General features: G+C 40.5%; 1 protein-coding gene across 4 annotated transcripts in view; it reads right to left on the bottom strand.

Moving 5' to 3' along the window:
* Nucleotides 1–10,222, bottom strand: part of SLC26A5 (solute carrier family 26 member 5) — a 43,223-nt gene extending 33,001 nt beyond the window's left edge. For 2 of the 4 annotated variants that reach the window (XM_060778333.2, XM_060778334.2), the window contains exon 1: nucleotides 10,020–10,222. The gene's annotated coding sequence lies outside the window, so the exon portion shown is untranslated. Of the gene's footprint in view, nucleotides 1–4,967; nucleotides 5,125–6,737; nucleotides 6,759–10,019 lie in introns of those variants that run through there. The other 2 variants (XM_060778336.2, XM_060778335.2) reach the window with 2 other exon arrangements.
* Between the last annotated feature and the right edge of the window lie 7,513 nt (nucleotides 10,223–17,735).

The following is a 17,735-nucleotide window of genomic DNA, read 5'->3' as shown; positions in this document are numbered from 1 at the left end:
TGTTAGAAAAGCCCTTCCCAATCCAATTCAAGCAATCTTCCAATCCTATTTCAGACAACGAGAAAGCGCAGAGGACTACCAGAACAGCCATAGCCATGTCATGCCCAAGTGTTTGTCTTTCCAATTCTTCTGTTCCAATTCCCAACAAACCTCTGTCAATCCATAGTGCCACAACCAGTGTGTCTGGCCATGCAAAATAAGGCAAACGGTCAGAGTATTAATACATTGGAAGTACACTGTACTTCCAAACCAAAGAAAGTGGGTGAAAAATAAATCTTACAGGAAACTTCCAGGTGCTTGCCTGAAAGCTACAATCTTCACCCTTCAGGTCACTGAAGAAGTTACCTGCTTTGATTGTTGGCCTTTCAATGAATGCTCTAGCAATTCCACCCCTCTTGTAACACAGGCTCTTCATTATGTAGCCTGAAAGACCTACGCCAATTATTCTGGGATTTGGGCCCAAGTTAACAACAGTTGTTTTCACAGGAAGAGAAGTTGAGTTATTATAAAATATAAGCTTTAAAACAGGGCCAGACAACATCAGTCTGTACACATGTTGTTGGGCTCCAAGTTAAGCAGCCCTGACCAGCACAGCCAATTGTGAGGAATGCTAGGAGTTGCAGTCCAACAATATATGGTGGGCTGCATGATCCCTACTTCTCCTTTAAAATGTAATGAGATCATAATCTTTTTGAGTCAATGTGTTCATGGCCGAAATCACTGTGAGTTTTCCAGGCTGCATGGCCATGTTCCAGAAGCATTCTCTCCTGATATTTCAGCCACATCTACGGCAGGCATCCTCAGAAGTTGTGAGGTCTGTTGGAAATTAGACAAGTGAGGTTTATATATCTGTGGAATGTCCAGGGTGGGAGAAAGAACTCTTGTCTGTTTGAGGCAAGGGTGAATATTACAATTGGCCACCTTGATTAGCATTGAATGACACTATCTTTATATACCTGGAAAAACCTAAGTAGAATATACTTCAGGTATGTCCATAGCTGTAGTGATTTTATGTTCTTCCATGGAAATGAATTTCTCCAATTAATTCCCATTAATATACAAACAAATTAAATTGAGATGTAGAGCAGACTTTCTTGCCCTGGTGAAGGGTCTTGGACTGGATGGTTTTAAGTATTTTCTGTCGGTCATGGGGGTTCTGTGTGGGAAGTTTGCCCCAATTCTGTCATTTGTGGGGTTCAGAATGCTCTTTGATTATAGGTGAACTATAAATCCCAGTAATTACAATTCCCAAATGTCAATGTCTGTTTCCCCCAAACTCCATCTGTGTTCATATTTGGGCATATGGAATATTTGTGCCAAGTTTGGTCCAGATCCATCATTGTTTGAGTCCACAGTGCTCTTGGGATGTAGCCGAACTACAGCTCCCAAACTCAAGGTCAATGCCCACCAAATCTTTCTACTGTTTTCTGTTAATCTTGGAAGTCCTGTGTGCTAAGTTTGGTTCAATTCCATCGTTAGTGAAGTTCAAAATGCACTTTGATTGTAGGTGAACTATAAATCCCAGCAACTACAACTCCCAAATGACAAAATCAATTTTTGGGGGGTGATGGTCACTCATTGGGTTGTTAGGCGTATTCTGTCCAAATTTGGTGTCAATTTGTCTCGTGGTTTTTGAGTTATGTTAATCCCACAAACGAACATTACATTTTTATTTATATAGATGAGAATACATGATTCAATAGGAAAAACAATTATGCTTGGTAAGATGGAAGGCAATACGAAAAGCGAAAGACTACGTTATAGGTAGATTCAATTTAAAAAGTTTGCCACACATCAAGCAGGGTTGTTGGTAACTGGGTGAGCTGGCATTCTTGCACTTACAATGTACCCATAAGATGAAGCTGACTTGACACTAACAACAAAACTAAATAACAATCTCATCAGCTTCTGTATGAGAATAGGAAGGGAACAAGATCTTGTTGTTTATCTCAGGCTGCAACATGTCTTGGACTAGCTCTGTCACATGAGTCACTTTAGGTCTGATATTTCAGTCAGCACTTTACCAATGAATTTGCACCTTGTGCTTAAGCACATATCTACATTCAACATATGTTCGACTATAAAGTTGCATTTTGATTAATTTTTTTGTCCCTGGATGTCCCAGTATACTTCCACAGTGCTTCTATTTGTTCTAAAGAAAGGAGCATTTTGAAAAGGTCACTAATGCCCATTTATGGATCACATGATTCTTACATGACAAGTTGATTAAACACTGCAATAAGAAGCACAGCAAAGTACTAAGCTTTTCCACAGTTCATTTAGGTAAGTGATGGCACCAGTTCTCAACACAAACGGCTTGCAGACTCCCCTGTGAGAGAAGTGCAACAGCTTTAATTTTTTGTCCTGACATTTCTGGAACATCAGGGGTCATTCCATGATGACATTGGCTTGAAGACTAACCTGACCAACCCATTTGGCTTGACAGGTTCATAAAGCAAATGAAGCTTTTAATCAATCTGACATCTCAGGGTCAATACTTGGGAGTTCACTGTCGAGATCATGTGGAGGTTATCTAGGTACGTGCCAATAACAAGATAGGAAGAAACATTTGGGTCAATGTCTCTAGCCACACTGATTTCTTGTTTCTGGATTAAAACAACAGATAAAGAAAATGGGCATACATTTCAGAGTATATCAGTTCCTAGAGCAAAGAGCTAGCATCTTTCCTCCAATTTCAGGATCATGCAATAAATACTTCCACAAAAGCATCCAACCACTTAGAGGTTTGGACCAAGGATAACAGTGGTTGTTCTGTGCAGGGGTTCTGGAATTCCTCTCAAGGTTAAGTATAACATCAATGAATCCAGGTGTGTCCTTCCTCTCTCTCCCTTGGAGTTATGTCACTATCCAAATATTGGTGCACAGAGGGAAGGCCAGGAAGAGTCCTTGATGAGTTTATTGTACTAAATTTGATGGACATGTTAGCACAGTGACAATCATTCTCCATAAAAACAGCTATGTGATTAACCTTCCCTCTATATAATCATTCTCCTATCAACAGCACTGTCACAGTAAATTTTAAACTATACTATTTGCTCAACTGAATAGAGTGTGCACTCCCTAAAGAAAATTTAACTTGTTTTATGAATAGGATAGCTAATATGGATTATTTATTTAAAACATTTACATTCCGCCCTTGTCACCCTGCAGGGGACTCAGGTCGGAGCACAACACATATATGGCAAACATTCAATGCCGGGACATAAAACCATAAATATATAAAAAACATTAAAATCACTTACATCCACTTTAAAATCAGTTGCTTAAAAATCACCTTAGGACACCATTTTATTGTTGTCTAATTGCACTGCCCCAAAGCCTTGGTCCCACAGTAAAGTCTTCACCATCCTTCTGAATAATATTGCCAGGAAGGGAATTCCATAATAGGGGGGCAATCGCTGAGGAGGCCATGTCTCCTGTCCCCGCCAAATGTGCCTGTGATGGTGGCGGGACCGAGAGTAGGACCTCCCCAGAAGATCTTAGTCTTCACAATGGTTCGTAAAGGGAGATGTGTTTGGACAGGTAAACTGGGCCGAGGCTGTTTAGGGCTTTATAGGCCAATGCCAGCACTTTGAATTGTGCCCGGTAGCAAACAGGCAGCCAGTGGAGCTGCCGTTAACATGGGAGTTTTGTGCTCCTTGTATGCTGCCCAGATATTAACCTGGCTGCCTCTCGTTGGACTATTTGAAGCTTCCGAATCATCTTCAAAGGCAACCCCACATAGTGCATGTTGCAGTAGTCTATCGTGGATGTAACGAGAGCGTCTAACCCCTAACTAGTCAAATTTGTGGCAAGTGAATTTAATCAGATTTGTACATATCGAATACATTTCCATAGTCTTACTGTTCTTCATCAATACGTGCATGCTTTTGCTGGATTTTCTGCATTCTCACATTAATAAGTTGTCCCTAAAATTTTAGCCTTGCTAGCCAATTTTGTGGCAAATCAATTTAATTCATCAGATTTATACAGATCTATATATTAAAAAATGCTCTGTGCATAATGAGTACCTTAAAAACAAAAGAACCAATAAACGAAATCACACCAAATTTGGCAACAAAACATCTCACAACACAAGGAGGGGCCATCACTTGAAAAATTATGGTTTTGTCATTTGGGAGTTGTAGTTGCTGGGATTTATAGTTCACCCACAATCAAAGAGCATTCTGAACTCCATCAACGATGGAATTGAACCAGACTTGGCACACAGAACTCCCATGACCAACAGAAAATACTGGAAGGGTTTAGTAGTCATTGACCTTGAGTTTGGGAGTTGGAGTTCACCTACATCCAGAGAGCACTGTGGACTCAAACAATGATGGATCTGGACCAAACTTAGCATAAGCACTCAATATGCCCAAATATGAACACAGATGGAGTTTGGGGGAAATAGACCTTGACATTTGGGAGTTGTAGTCACTGAGATTCACAGTTCACCTAAAATTAAAGAGCATTTGAACCCCACGATCAACAGAATCGGGGCAAACTTCCCACACAGACCAAAAGAAAATACTTAAGGCCATCCAATCCAACTCCCTTCATCAGGGCAAGAAAACGTAATCAAAGTTCTTCTGACAAAGAGCCATCCAGCCATAGATAGATACGATTCGCGCACACACAAATATAGTATCATAGATTTGAAAGGGACCCTTAAAGAAGGACAATGATATGTTGCATGTTCCAGGGTGGGCAAACCAGATACTCTCCACATCAATACTGACAAAGAAACAGCAAGAAATACTGTTTACCCACAAGCATAAAGAAATTACATATATGAGAAACCAACACTTTCTCATTACTTTATTTTCCAGATCAACAGACTGGGCCACAGCAATGTATGGCAGGAGACAGCTAGTAGGGTATAAATATACAGATAGGGTATAAATATACACTTTCATATTCTTACTGCTCTTCTTACTGCCCTTAAAATCAGCCTTGCTCAATACCGTTTCCTGGAATCAGCATATGCTTCAATACATGGATGAGTAATCTGTGGCACCCCAGATGTTGGACTGCAAGTTCTATCATGCCCACTCAGTAGATCCAATGCTCAACTTTCCCATCCTGGTTTCATGCCTTACAATCAAGGCTACTCAACTGACTATCTAAAGATTTTTCTGCACTCAAAACATGTACCAATCCAGTCCAATTTAACAAAGTAAACTTTCTATTGTGTGCACAGGCTGACCTTTGACAGAGTTGCCATTACATTCAAGAAACATCTAACAGGTTTCACTTTTATGCTCTGAGCTGATTTCCACAGAGCACTCTCAATATTTTGAAAATACTTTTTTAGGCTAACCAAAGGGCACAATATTTTCCTTCATTTTTCCATTGCTTTTAAAAGATAGATTTTAAGAAAACGGCATTTAAATGGCAGCAAAAATCTTCAAACACAGAAGAAAGCACAATCAATATTTGCTAGAGAAAGTTTGAAAGATAACTAGAAGAAACATTGAGAAAGAAATTGAATGTGGTGGTGAAGATAGCTTGTAAAATATTTCAAAGGCTTATAGTCATAAATGTTTGACTTAATTTTAGACTCAGTGACAAATGCAAGATACTCCACTTTGGCAGGAAAAACGAAATGCAAAGATACAGAATAGGGGACAATGCCTGGCTCGAGAGCAGTACGTGTGAAAAAGATCTTGGAGTCCTCGTGGACAAGTTAAACATGAGCCAACAATGTGATGTGGCGGCAAAAAAAGCCAATGGGATTTTGGCCTGTATCAATAGGAGCATAGTGTCTAGATCTAGGGAAGTAATGCTACCCCTCTATTCTGCTTTGGTTAGACCACATCTGGAATATTGTGTCCAATTCTGGGCACCACAATTCAAGAGAGATATTGACAAGCCGGAATGTGTCCAGAGGAGGGCGACTAAAATGATCAAGGGTCTGGAGAACAAGCCCTATGAGGAGCGGCTTAAGGAGCTGGGCATGTTTAGCCTGAAGAAGAGAAGGCTGAGAGGAGATATGATAGCCATGTATAAATATGTGAAAGGAAGCCACAGGGAGGAGGGAGCAAGCTTGTTTACTGCTTCCTTGGAGACTAGGACGCAAAACCATTGGCTTCAAACTACAATAAAGGAGATTCCATCTGAACATGAGGAAGAACTTCCTGATTGTGAGAGCCTTTCAGCAGTGGAACTCTCTGCCCTGGAGTGTGGTGGAGGCTCCTTCTTTGGAAGCTTTTAAACAGAGGCTGGATGGCCATCTGTCAGGGGTGATTTGAATGCAATATTCCTGCTTCTTGGCAGGGGGTTAGACTGGATGGCCCATGAGGTCTCTTCCAACTCTTTGATTCTATGTTTCTATTATTCTTGTTGGCAGGTTCTCCTTACATTTTTAGTTATGGCCACAAAACAGAGATGAGAGTCTCAGGTGTAGGGTTCCAAATGGAGACCCTTCATTTTTCTTCAGACAGTAAGTCAGTAAAACTGAACACTTGCCAGCCACTCCTCATTTGTACACCAGAACAGGCTGTAAATCTTATCCTTATGACAAAGCATGATGAAGCAAAGGTGATACAAGAACTGGAACAATTAGAAGAGGAAGTGAAGAAAACATTTTCAGAAAATGAAACCCAAAGGAAGAAGGCAGTGGTCAATGTAATCGGGTTAATGGGTAGGATCAAGAAAAGATCTCTAATGTTAGGTCAAGGACTTCTTGCCACATGCCAAGACAACGTAGTACTAAAAGCAGGTATTAAACTTACAACTTTTATGTGAGAAGGATGATTACATTCAGGCAACAGATAAATTGTTGGCTCCCTTTCAAAACAACTCCGGTTGTGATCAATAAACAGTGGGACAGACAGGAAGGCACCGTGTTTCCAAGGCTCTTCCTTGGGTTTTGTGAAACAGAACAATATATAAACCCATTTTCCTACTTCCAACAGAACTCACTACCTCTGAGGATGCTTGCCATAGATGCAGGCGAAACGTCAGGAGAAAATGCCTCCAGAACATGGCCATATAGCCCGGGAAAACCTACAACAACTTAGAACAATGTTACATCAAGCCGCGGTTCATAAACCAGTGTTGATCCCTGAAACATTGGCAGCCAGTCCTTAGTGAGTATCCAGAAAAGAAATAAATAACTGTAGGCAGTGGGCAAAACAAGGTAAGAGACACTCTGGCACATTTGGGGGGACGGGGGGACGGTGGACTGCTTGTCCTCCACATCAGAGTTGAGGAAGATTAAGAAAATACCAGCCTACAGCATGTTCAGAACAGAGGTTTTGCTTAGCTGGGCCCTCATAGAAACCATCCTAGTAGTTAAAAGCTAATTAAGCTAAAAGAACCAAAACAGTTTTGTTCTCCTGTACTTTGATGCTATTGCTTTAAGAGTTCCAAAATGTGACCCTTGTAAAATGTATAAAGTAGTAAAATTGTGAAAAAGCAGAGAAAGAAACCAAGCAAAATACTAATAAAAATAATGATAATTATAATAAAGATAATAAATGCTTGGTTAATAGATAATAAAATTGTCGTATTGTAGAATAGTAAAATAGTAAGTGGCAAAACTAGTAAAAATGGTAAGATCATCAAATTTATAAAATTACCTAATGCTAAAAGTTCCTAACAGATTTATATTATAAAATACAAAGGGGAGGGGGCTTTAAATGCTCAGCTAGAGAAGTCCTAGGTCTCACTAAACTACAAGTCCCAGAATCCTGCAGGAAGGAGGCATTCTCTTTGCCTACTTTCTCAGCTCAGGGCAGCCCAGACTCAGCACTACAATTTCATATTCGGATTTAAAATAAAGGACTGTTACTATGTAAAAACGGAAGCCCCTCCCACACTGCCATATAAAATCCAGATTATCTACTTTGAACTGGATTATATGGTAGTGTAGACTCATATAATCCAGTTCAAAACAGGTAATCTGGATGATGTGGTTTTTAAAAAAAATATTTTTTATTGGGTAAAGGTGATATACAGACTCCCACCCCCACCCATGAACCACCACCCATGACTTCTGACACCACTCAATGTGAAACTAATATCTCATAGAAACCTACCTCTTGTTGCTATTTTAAAGTCTACCTCTGTCTTCCTTTCTAGATATTCAAACGCAAGCCTCCATTTTTCTAATAAAATCTTCATTATTTCCTCCTCTAATGCTATTGGATAACTTGGCCATTTCTCCCTTCTCCATTTCTCCTTTTCTCCCTTCTATGATTTTGAATACATTTGAATACAGTCTAATAATTTTCCTCTCCAGTCCTTTATATCAATAGCTCCTTTTCTCCCTTCTATGATTTTGCTACTATTAGTCTTGCAGCTACAAAACCATATTGACAAATTTATGTATCTTCTTTACTTTTTTTGCCAAACAAACCAAAGAGGCACATTTATGGGTTTCTCTTAACCGTTTTAGTAATTATTTTGTTTGTTGATTACCTTTTGCCAAAAAGTTTGTACCAGCCTACAGGTCCACCAAGAGTAGAAGGTACCTTTATGTATTTTGCATCTCCAGGATTCCCACTAGTGGGTTTATCTATCTTGTTTATCACCTTGGGAGTCAAATAACTTCTATAGAACATTTTATACATGTTTTCTCTGATGGACCCAGCTATCGAAAATTTAAAACCTATTTTCCATAAATATTCCCATTTTTCCACCGGGACCAACTTTACTGGTTGTGCCAGAGTCTTTGCAGTTCGATTTTCAAATCCTCATATCGTGTCAGCTTTTCTAGTTGTTTTTCTTCAATCCTGCTTTCACCTGGGATTGCAACATCGACAATCCATACGTTGTTTTTTAACATGATCGTGAGGATCAGGAGTATTGTGCTCCAAAAACTCTGTCAGTCTGAATTCAGAAGTCCCAGAGGAGCTTGACGTGTTCATTCCATGTAACTTTTTCCAGCTTGTGATTCCATCAGTTCTTTGTCGCAGTCAGATGGTATTTGTGGCACAAGTCACAATGAATCATCTGAGCAACGGTGTTATGCCTCAGCTTGTAGTCTGTCTGCGTGATCTTCTTGCAGCAGCTGAGGATGCGATCTATTGTTTCATCTGCTTCCTTGCAGAGTCTACATTTGGGATCTGTCAACTTTTCAATTCTGGCTTTGATGGCATTTGTTTTAATGGCTTGTTCTTGGGCTGCCAGAATCAGGCCCTCCGTTTCTTTTTGCAAAGTTCCATTTGTGAGCACAGCCATGTTTTTTGTTGATTTGACTCTCAATTTTCGCCAGAATCTGTCCACGGAGAGCCTTCTTTTGCCAGTTTTCTCCTCTGGATTGTGTTTTTGCGGTATTCCCTCTTTGTCTTTTGCACTTGAAGTGGTTTACTACTATAGACTTCTCTCAATGTTGGCTCTTGACTGCTGTTCACATAATCTGCCAGTGCATGTTTCTCTTCTTGCACAGTATTATTATTTACGTATTCTACATCTACCTAACTGGCTATATCAGGTGTGGGGAAACTTGGGCCCTCCAGGTGTTTTGGACTTCAACTCCCACAATTCCTAACAGCCTCAGGCCCGCTTAAGCGGCTGAGGGGGAAAAGGAAGGGGCCTGAGGCTGTTAGGAATTGTGGGAGTTGAAGTCCAAAACACCTGGAGGGCCCAAATTTGCCCATGCCTGAGCTATGACATTGCTAGTGCGCACCACTCTCTCTTTTATTTTAATTCTGAGGGGAAAAAGGAGTCCTTCTTGTTTCATTTCCCCGCCTTGAAAGACCTGGGAAGGCCAGAAATACAGCAAAGCAGGTAAGCTCTGTCATGAGCCCACTCCTCCTGAGGAGAAAACTAGCGCCTCTGACTAAAACTGAAGGTAAAAAAAGAGGGATCGCGCGCGCACACGCACGCGCAGAAGCGTGTGTATGGAGGGGGTCTTCCTCGCCCTCCGCCGTTTCCCATTGGCTAGGGTCTTTCTCTCTCTCTCTCTCTCCCCTCACCCCCGCCCAAGATAGTAAAGATCCAAGGATGCCTTCACGCGCTGAGTCGCTCGTTCGCGCGCGCGCCGCCGGTCACGCGCCGCCGCTGCTCACCTTCTCCTCCAGCCTCGCGCCGGCCTTGAGGTCCGCTTTGGCAAGAAAAAGCCCGGTAGCAGCAACAGCAGCAGTTACACAGTAACCCGCCCTTCACCAGAGGAGTCCCCGCCTCGTCCCCAAAGCGGGCATTGCCAAGAATACAAGGGAGGCGGGGGGCGAGAGGAAGAGCGAAGGCAGCACCTAATCGGCTAAATGCTGTGCTTGCTGCAAGCGCTGCTGGGAGTGGTAGTTCCCGCCTCAATGCGCGCCATAGGCGAGGCGGGAATGTGGCACTACAAGCCCCAGCATGCAACGGGCCGCCTTGTTGCAGTTGCGCCTCGCTTGGATGAAAGAACGTCCCTCAGTCTCCTCGGCCTGGGGGATTTAATGATAGACAAGCGGCTGTTTTGGGCCCCATCTACATTCTATGGTCAGGGTAAATGGGGCCTTCCTCTTCCCGGCTTTTTCCTTTGGGCTTCGAGGCTACAAAGCAAACAACTCTTCCCCACCTAGACCAGTCTTTCCCAAACTCTGGTTGGACTTCATTCCCCAGAATCCCTGATCATTGGCCAAGGTAGCTGAGGTTTCTAGGAGTTGAAGTCCACAGCACCTGGCTGATCAGATACTGGGAATCACTGAATTTATTTATTTATTTCGTGTGCTTCTACCCCGCCCTTATCAACCCCCGAGGGGGGACTCAGGGCGGCTTACAAAAAGGCACAATTCAATGCCTACAAGAAATACACATACGTACAAAACAGCAGTTAAAAACAATTATCACAGTTAAAATAGTCGGTATATAACACAATCAATAAAACTAATCTCATGGTCAGCGTTCGTCTTTCAGAGTTCCACAATTCCATTCCACTTAGTCAATTCCTGTCCATCGTCAAGGTCATTTCTTTATCTGCCAGATTATCCGAATGCCTGGTCCCAAATCCATGTTTTCAATTTTTTCCTAAAGGCAAGGAGGGATGTCGCTGATCTAATTTCCCCGCGGAGTGAATTCCACAGGTGAGGGGCCACCACCGAGAAGGCCCTGCTCCTCGTCCCCGCCAGTCTCACTTGTGATAGATAGAGGCGGAGTCAAGAGCAGGGCCTCCCCAGACGATCTTAGACTCCGAGGTGGGACATAGAGGGAGATCTGTTCGGACAGATACACTGGGCCGGAACCATATAGGGTTTTGTAGGTCAAGACCAGCACTTTGAATTGTGTTCGGAATTGGATCGGCAGCCAGTGGAGCTGACACAACAGGGGGGTGGTATGCTCCCTGTATGATGCTCCTGTGAGTACTCTGGCTGCCTCCCGCTGGACTAGTTGGAGTTTCCGAACAGTCTTCAAAGGCAACCCCACGTAGAGTGCGTTGCAGTAATCTATTCGGGATGTAACAAGAGTGTGGACCACCATGGCCAGATCCAACTTCCCAAGGTATGGGCACTGCCATATAACACCCAGATCGCCTGCTTTATAGAATCATAGAATCAAAGAGTTGGAAGAGACCTCAGGGGCCATCCAGCCCAACCCCCTGCCAAGAAGCAGGAATATTGCATTCAAATCACCCCTGACAGATGGCCATCCAGCCTCTGCTTAAAAGCTTCCAAAGAAGGAGCCTCCACCACACTCCGGGGCAGAGAGTTCCACTGCTGAACGGCTCTCACAGTCAGGAAGTTCTTCCTCATGTTCAGATGGAATCTCCTCTCTTGTAGTTTGAAGCCATTGTTCCGCGTCCTAGTCTCCAAGGAAGCAGAAAACAAGCTTTGAGCTGGGTTACATGGCAGTGTAGATCACGCATGGGAAAATTTGGGTCTTCCAGATGTTTTGGACTTCAGCTCCCACAGTTCCTAATAGCCACTTTTTACACATTTACTTTGAAGAAGGTTAGAAGCAGAGTTGGACAGTCTTATCTTAAATTACAGTGTTATGTAAATATTCAAAAACATTTAATCTTCTGATGCCTCAGTTAATGTAATTTTATTGGTATCTGTTTTTATTTTGAAACTGACCAGTAGCTGTTGTATTTCCCACCCTAGGCTTATACTCGAGTCAATACATTTCCCCAGTTTTTGTGGTAAAATTAGGTGCCTCGGTTTATATTTGGGTCGGCTTATACTCGAGTATATACAGTATATAAAATCCACTGGATTAGAATGGACCTAAGGCCATAGACATGCCATAGACAAAAAGGACAACACCATTTTGTGAGTTAGTTTAACTTTGTCACCACCACCACTGAAATTGAAAGACAGATACAATGGAGGAAAGTTAGACATTGGTATGTCAAAGACATTGAATATGGCTTTTTAGACATTCTCACAGTAATATCTAAACTCTCCAAAAATAAAGAACAGGAATAAAGGCTACATTTATTCTCTTTTGTGATTTTGACCAGGGGAATAACTCTCAGAGGCAGGCATCATTTTATTTATTTATGTACGACATTTATATATAAGCCGCATCGAGTCCTCCGGGAGATGCTAGCGGGGTACAAATAAAGTAATAATAATAATAATAATAATAATAATAATAATAATAATATATGCCGTCCTTCTCACTCCGAAGGGGATTCAGAGCAGCTTATAAGATTTATATTCATATAATATATTATATTATTAGCATAGTACAATATCAGTATTATATATTACTATATTGTACTATACCATTATATTTTAATATTATTAGTAATATTACATGTAATATAAAATATATAATTATAATATCATATTATTAGTAGTATTATATTGTATTATATTATAATATTATAAATATTATATGTATATAGAATATATTATATTACATTATGAGCATAGCACAGGAGACAAGGTGGAACTGTCCCCTGGCCCCCTCTCTCTTCACTCTGGCCCAGAGAGGCAGATGTTGCTGGGGGGAGGACTCCCCAACTGGTGACATATGCAGGAGACAAGATGGAACTGTCCCCTGGCCCCCTCTCTTTTCATTCTGGCCCAGAGAGGCAGTTGGTGCTGTGGGGAGGACTCCCCAACTGGTGACATATGCAGTTGCCCCTGCCCTGCACCATTCTTAGCAAGGTCACTGGCAGTGTTCTCATTCTGAGCAAATGTCCGATGTGATTCTCATCTGTATTTCCAATCACTGGAAGTTTAATTAGAACAAATAATATATCTTTTGAAAATATTCCAATTGTCCTGTCCAAAATAATGAAAGGAACTAAGAGTTCAGGTTGGGTCACATGTATTTATATTAAACACACTAGATGTTATTATCCAAACATGAACTATGGACATTGCTCATTGGTTGTGTCCATCCTGTTCTAGGAAGAAATTTGTAAAGCCAAGTCAAACAACCTGCAACCTGTGTTACCATAGGGCAGCACTATGGCTTTGTTAACCTGTCAAAATGAAAGGAATAAGACATGCTTCTTATTTTCTAGAAGTTACAAAATTCTCTTTTTATATTTAATAAAATAAACATATCTATTCAATATTAATAGAAAATAGAGGCTAACCTTGCCACATCCTAATATCAGACGGTGATCCTAATCTGGATTGGGACTCTTTAGGTCTGGTTTGTTTTTTTATTAAATTTACTATGATCAATAAATGTACATACAGAAAATAGAGGCTAACCTTGCCACATCCTAATATCAGACGGTGATCCTAATCTGGATTGGGACTCTTTAGGTCTGGTTTGTTTGTTTTTATTAAATTTACTATGATCAATACATGTACATACAGGAAGTTCCCAACTTCAAGGTTGTTAAAGCGGTGAGAGTGTTCCTGAGCTTCACTTCTTTAATGGAAGTGTTGGTACCTGAGGAAGAATGAACATGGAAAGAACCAGGATAGGTCCCAACACCACGAAAAAAGAGTAGTTCAATACGTTTCAGCATACACTTTCTACTAATTTTATACTTATGTGATTGTGAATTTAAAAAAACTAGATCAGGTAATCCTTATGTACAAAAATGAAAACATATTTTAGACCAGGGGTCCACAAACTTTTTAAACCGAGGGCCAGGTCACAGTCCCTCAAACTGTTAGAGGACCAGATTATAATTTGGGGAAAAAATGAATGAATTCCTATGCACACTGCACATATCTTATTTGTAGTGCAAAACACTTAAAACAATACAATAATTAAAATGAAGAACATTTTAATAAATATAAACTTATTCGTATTTCAATGTGTGGGCCTGCTTTTGGCTGATGAGATAGGATTGTTGTTGTTATGTGCTTTCAAGTCGTTTCAGACTTAGGTTGACCCTGAGCGAGGGCCGGGTAAATGACCTTGGAGGGCTGTATCCGGCCCCCGGGCCTTAGTTTGAGGTCCCCTGTTTTAGAGACTAGTTGTAAACTTCTTCCAAAATGCACCCTGGCACAATTTTTGTTCTTCAACAACCTCCATTTTCCTTACGAGTTCATTTTGGTGGCAAAATGGATACAGCTAGGCTTTTTAAATACACCAGAGGTGTGGGGAAAGTACCGCATTTCACCACATAATAGTCATCTTTTTTAAAAAAAGGGGGGTGCAAGTATTATGTGTTGGAGATGGGTGAGGCCGTACTGGCAGCTGAGGAAAGCCTCCTAGTTCTCACACCTTCACCTGACCACTCACCTTTTCCTCGGAGCTACAAGGGCATTACTCAACTGGGAAGCCTGGTAGCTCAAAGGATCAGGTGTGTGGGCAGGGTGTATGACTATTATGCAAAGATTGATAAAAGATCAAAACTGGGAGTACAAAATCAATCAATCAATCAATCAATCAATCAATTAATTAACGACATTTATATGCCACCCTTCTCACCCTGAAGGGGAGCGGCTTACAAGGTATATATTACATACAATATATTATATTATTAGCATAGTACAATATCAGCATTAAACATTGCTATATTGCACCATACTACTATATCGTAATATTATTAGTAATATTACAAGTAATGTAAATATATAATTATATTATTATTATTATTATTATTATTATTATTATTATCATATTGCAGTGCATTATAATATTATAAATATTATATGTATATACAATGTATTATATTAAAATAGCACAGGAGAAAAGGGGTGTGTGACTATTTTGTAATGAAATACGGTGTTCCACGTTCCTTTCTGTCTTGCTCTTTACACCCACGGCTACAATAATATAATCTAGACTCAAACCACAGTTATCATAGTGAAAGGGTTTTAAAAATAAAATTTAAAAATATTTAAAACAGTTTTTAAAGCCTGCTACAGGATAAACTTGGCTCTTAACTGTTCCAATTTATTTTCTGTTGCTTGGCTGAAAGATGTTCTGCTTCTCTTGGCAAAACTATGTCTCTATTTATATTTTAAAATATTCTGTGGCATTTTATATTTTTGTAATTGGAGCATAATTACACAGGAAACTTGGAAATACACAAACAAACAAACCATGACTTGACGAATAAATGCAGCCAACTTCCTAGTTTCTTGGGCCAAGTTACAATTTATCAGCAGATAAGATTATCTTGTTTTATAGCACCCTTATTTTTTACAGTACTATCAATACGGGTATTATTACACTCTAGGAGCCAGTAGTATCACAGATATCACTGTTTATTGACCCTAGAGGAGGAAGAAAGACCACAAAGGTGCTGAGCAGAAGATAAGTGCCCAGGACACTTTTTGTGATACTAAATGTAAAACACAGACTCTTCTAAAAATGGGGCAAACTGTGTTGTGTGTCTTTGGCATTGAATGTTTGCCATATATGTGTACATTGTAATCCGCCCTGAGTCCCCTGCGGGGTGAGATGGGCGGAATATAAATACTGCAAATAAATAAATAAATAAATAAAAATAGATGAAAGCCAGCAACTACTGATTTGTCTGATCTATGCTAATGCTGGCTTTCATTTGCCAGCAATTACTTACATCTGAAGAAACCTAGAAGAAAGCAAGAAAAAGGCCAAGGATTAATGTAATACATTATTTAAAGCTGAAAGCCCCTTTTGCACTTATGTTTCCAAGAATGAATGCGTGCGTTAGACTTTAGGATGGAGCTGGGAAAGAAACCACAGCCAGGAGGGGGCACTGAACCAAATTTTTGGCATTTCTGACAAGCCCCAGGTATGGGGAGGGAAAGCAATCACTTATGAATGGAGGGCTTTTTTTGTTTTGAGAAAAAAGTTTGAAAGTGTTTTGGTATCCTTGCCAATTGAAAGGAAACTAAATTGAAATGCCCACCCATTATCCCTGATTGAGATTTTCCCACAAACCTCAAGTCATCAAAGCGCAACTGAACTCTAGCAACAGTAACACACTTCAAGTGGAAAAGGAAGTCCTTAATTATTTTTTGTGTTAACAAAAAGAAATACTTTCCAACAGGCAACAATAATAAAGGGACAATGTCACCTGATAAGGTCCATCAGAAGGTGCTGTTATCCGGGACTGTGGCGCAGCTTGCTGGGAGTCAGCTGCATTAAGATCACTATTGACCAAAAGGTCATGAGTTCGAAGCCTGCCTGGATCAGGGTGAGCTTCCGACCAATTTGTATAGCTTGCAGCCTGAAAGACAGTTGCATCTGTCAAGTAGGAAATTTAGGTACCGCTTACGCAGGGAGGCTAATTTACTACTCCATAAAAAAAATATCCAGCAAGCATACAAAAAATGAGGAAGTACTTCATCAGTGTCACAAATCGACGGTAAAGCGACAGCATCCCTGGTGGCCAGAATATCCTCATGAAAAAGCTGGAATGTTAAATAGCCTCTGTGTGTCTGTCTATATATGTTGTGTGTCCATGGCATTGAATGTTTGCCATGTACAGGGTGAGGCAGCATAACTTCCTTTTTCCAAACCTTAATAAAACCCATTGTATGAATCAGAAATTTTTATTTTTATTTATAATGTAGGCACATAAAGTTTTGTTTTACGTAGTTTTGAAGATCAAATTAGGTAGGTGACATCCCCCATTCTCCATTCTCCATACACTGAGTAAACCGATTTCTAGCGTTTGTCATTAGTCTTGCCAGCATAGCAGGCATTATGTTGGCATTTTCTTCCTGGATGTTGGTCTTCAAATCTTGTAGGGTCTTTGGATGGTTCACATAAACACGGGATTAAAAAAAAATCATAGAAAAAAAATTACAAGGGGCCAAATCTGGAGAGCGGGCATCAGCATAGCAGGCATTATGTTGGCAATTTCTTTCTGGATGTTGGTCTTCTAATCTTGTAGGGTCTTTTGATGGTTCACAGAAACACGGGATTTAAAAAAAAACATAGAAAAAAATTACAAGAGGCCAAATCTGGAGAACGGGCCGGCCACTCCAAATCCGCTCGAAAAGTAGGCCTCAATGGCAAAAACACGCTCCTTACTGTTCCAACACATGATGGCAACTGAACTGTATCAGAACAAAACTTTATACTCCCGCCTCTTGAACGAGACCACTAGCGCTCCGCTACGTCTTCAACCGATTGAATGGCACGCATTTAAAAAAAGGTAGTTATGCTGCCTCACCCTGTATATTTACATTGTAATTCACCCTGAGTCGCCTGCGGGGTGAGAAGGGCGGAATATAAATACTGTAAATATATAAATAATAATAAATTCTATAGCTGCAATTTACTTGCGTTGTGTATAAAGCTCCAAATTCATTTAGGTTTAAAAATCAGTCTCAGAGCAGACTCATTGTGAAAACTATTGATCTTAAATGTCTGTGAGGTGATTAAAATTCTTGATTACTCCCCATAATTAGCACTGAAAAAAAACGACACTTTTTTGGTTGACA

Source organism: Anolis sagrei, chromosome 5 (genome assembly GCF_037176765.1).
Source record: "Anolis sagrei isolate rAnoSag1 chromosome 5, rAnoSag1.mat, whole genome shotgun sequence".
Classification (NCBI taxonomy): domain Eukaryota; kingdom Metazoa; phylum Chordata; class Lepidosauria; order Squamata; family Dactyloidae; genus Anolis; species Anolis sagrei.
This window is presented reverse-complemented; position numbering and strand designations above follow the sequence as displayed.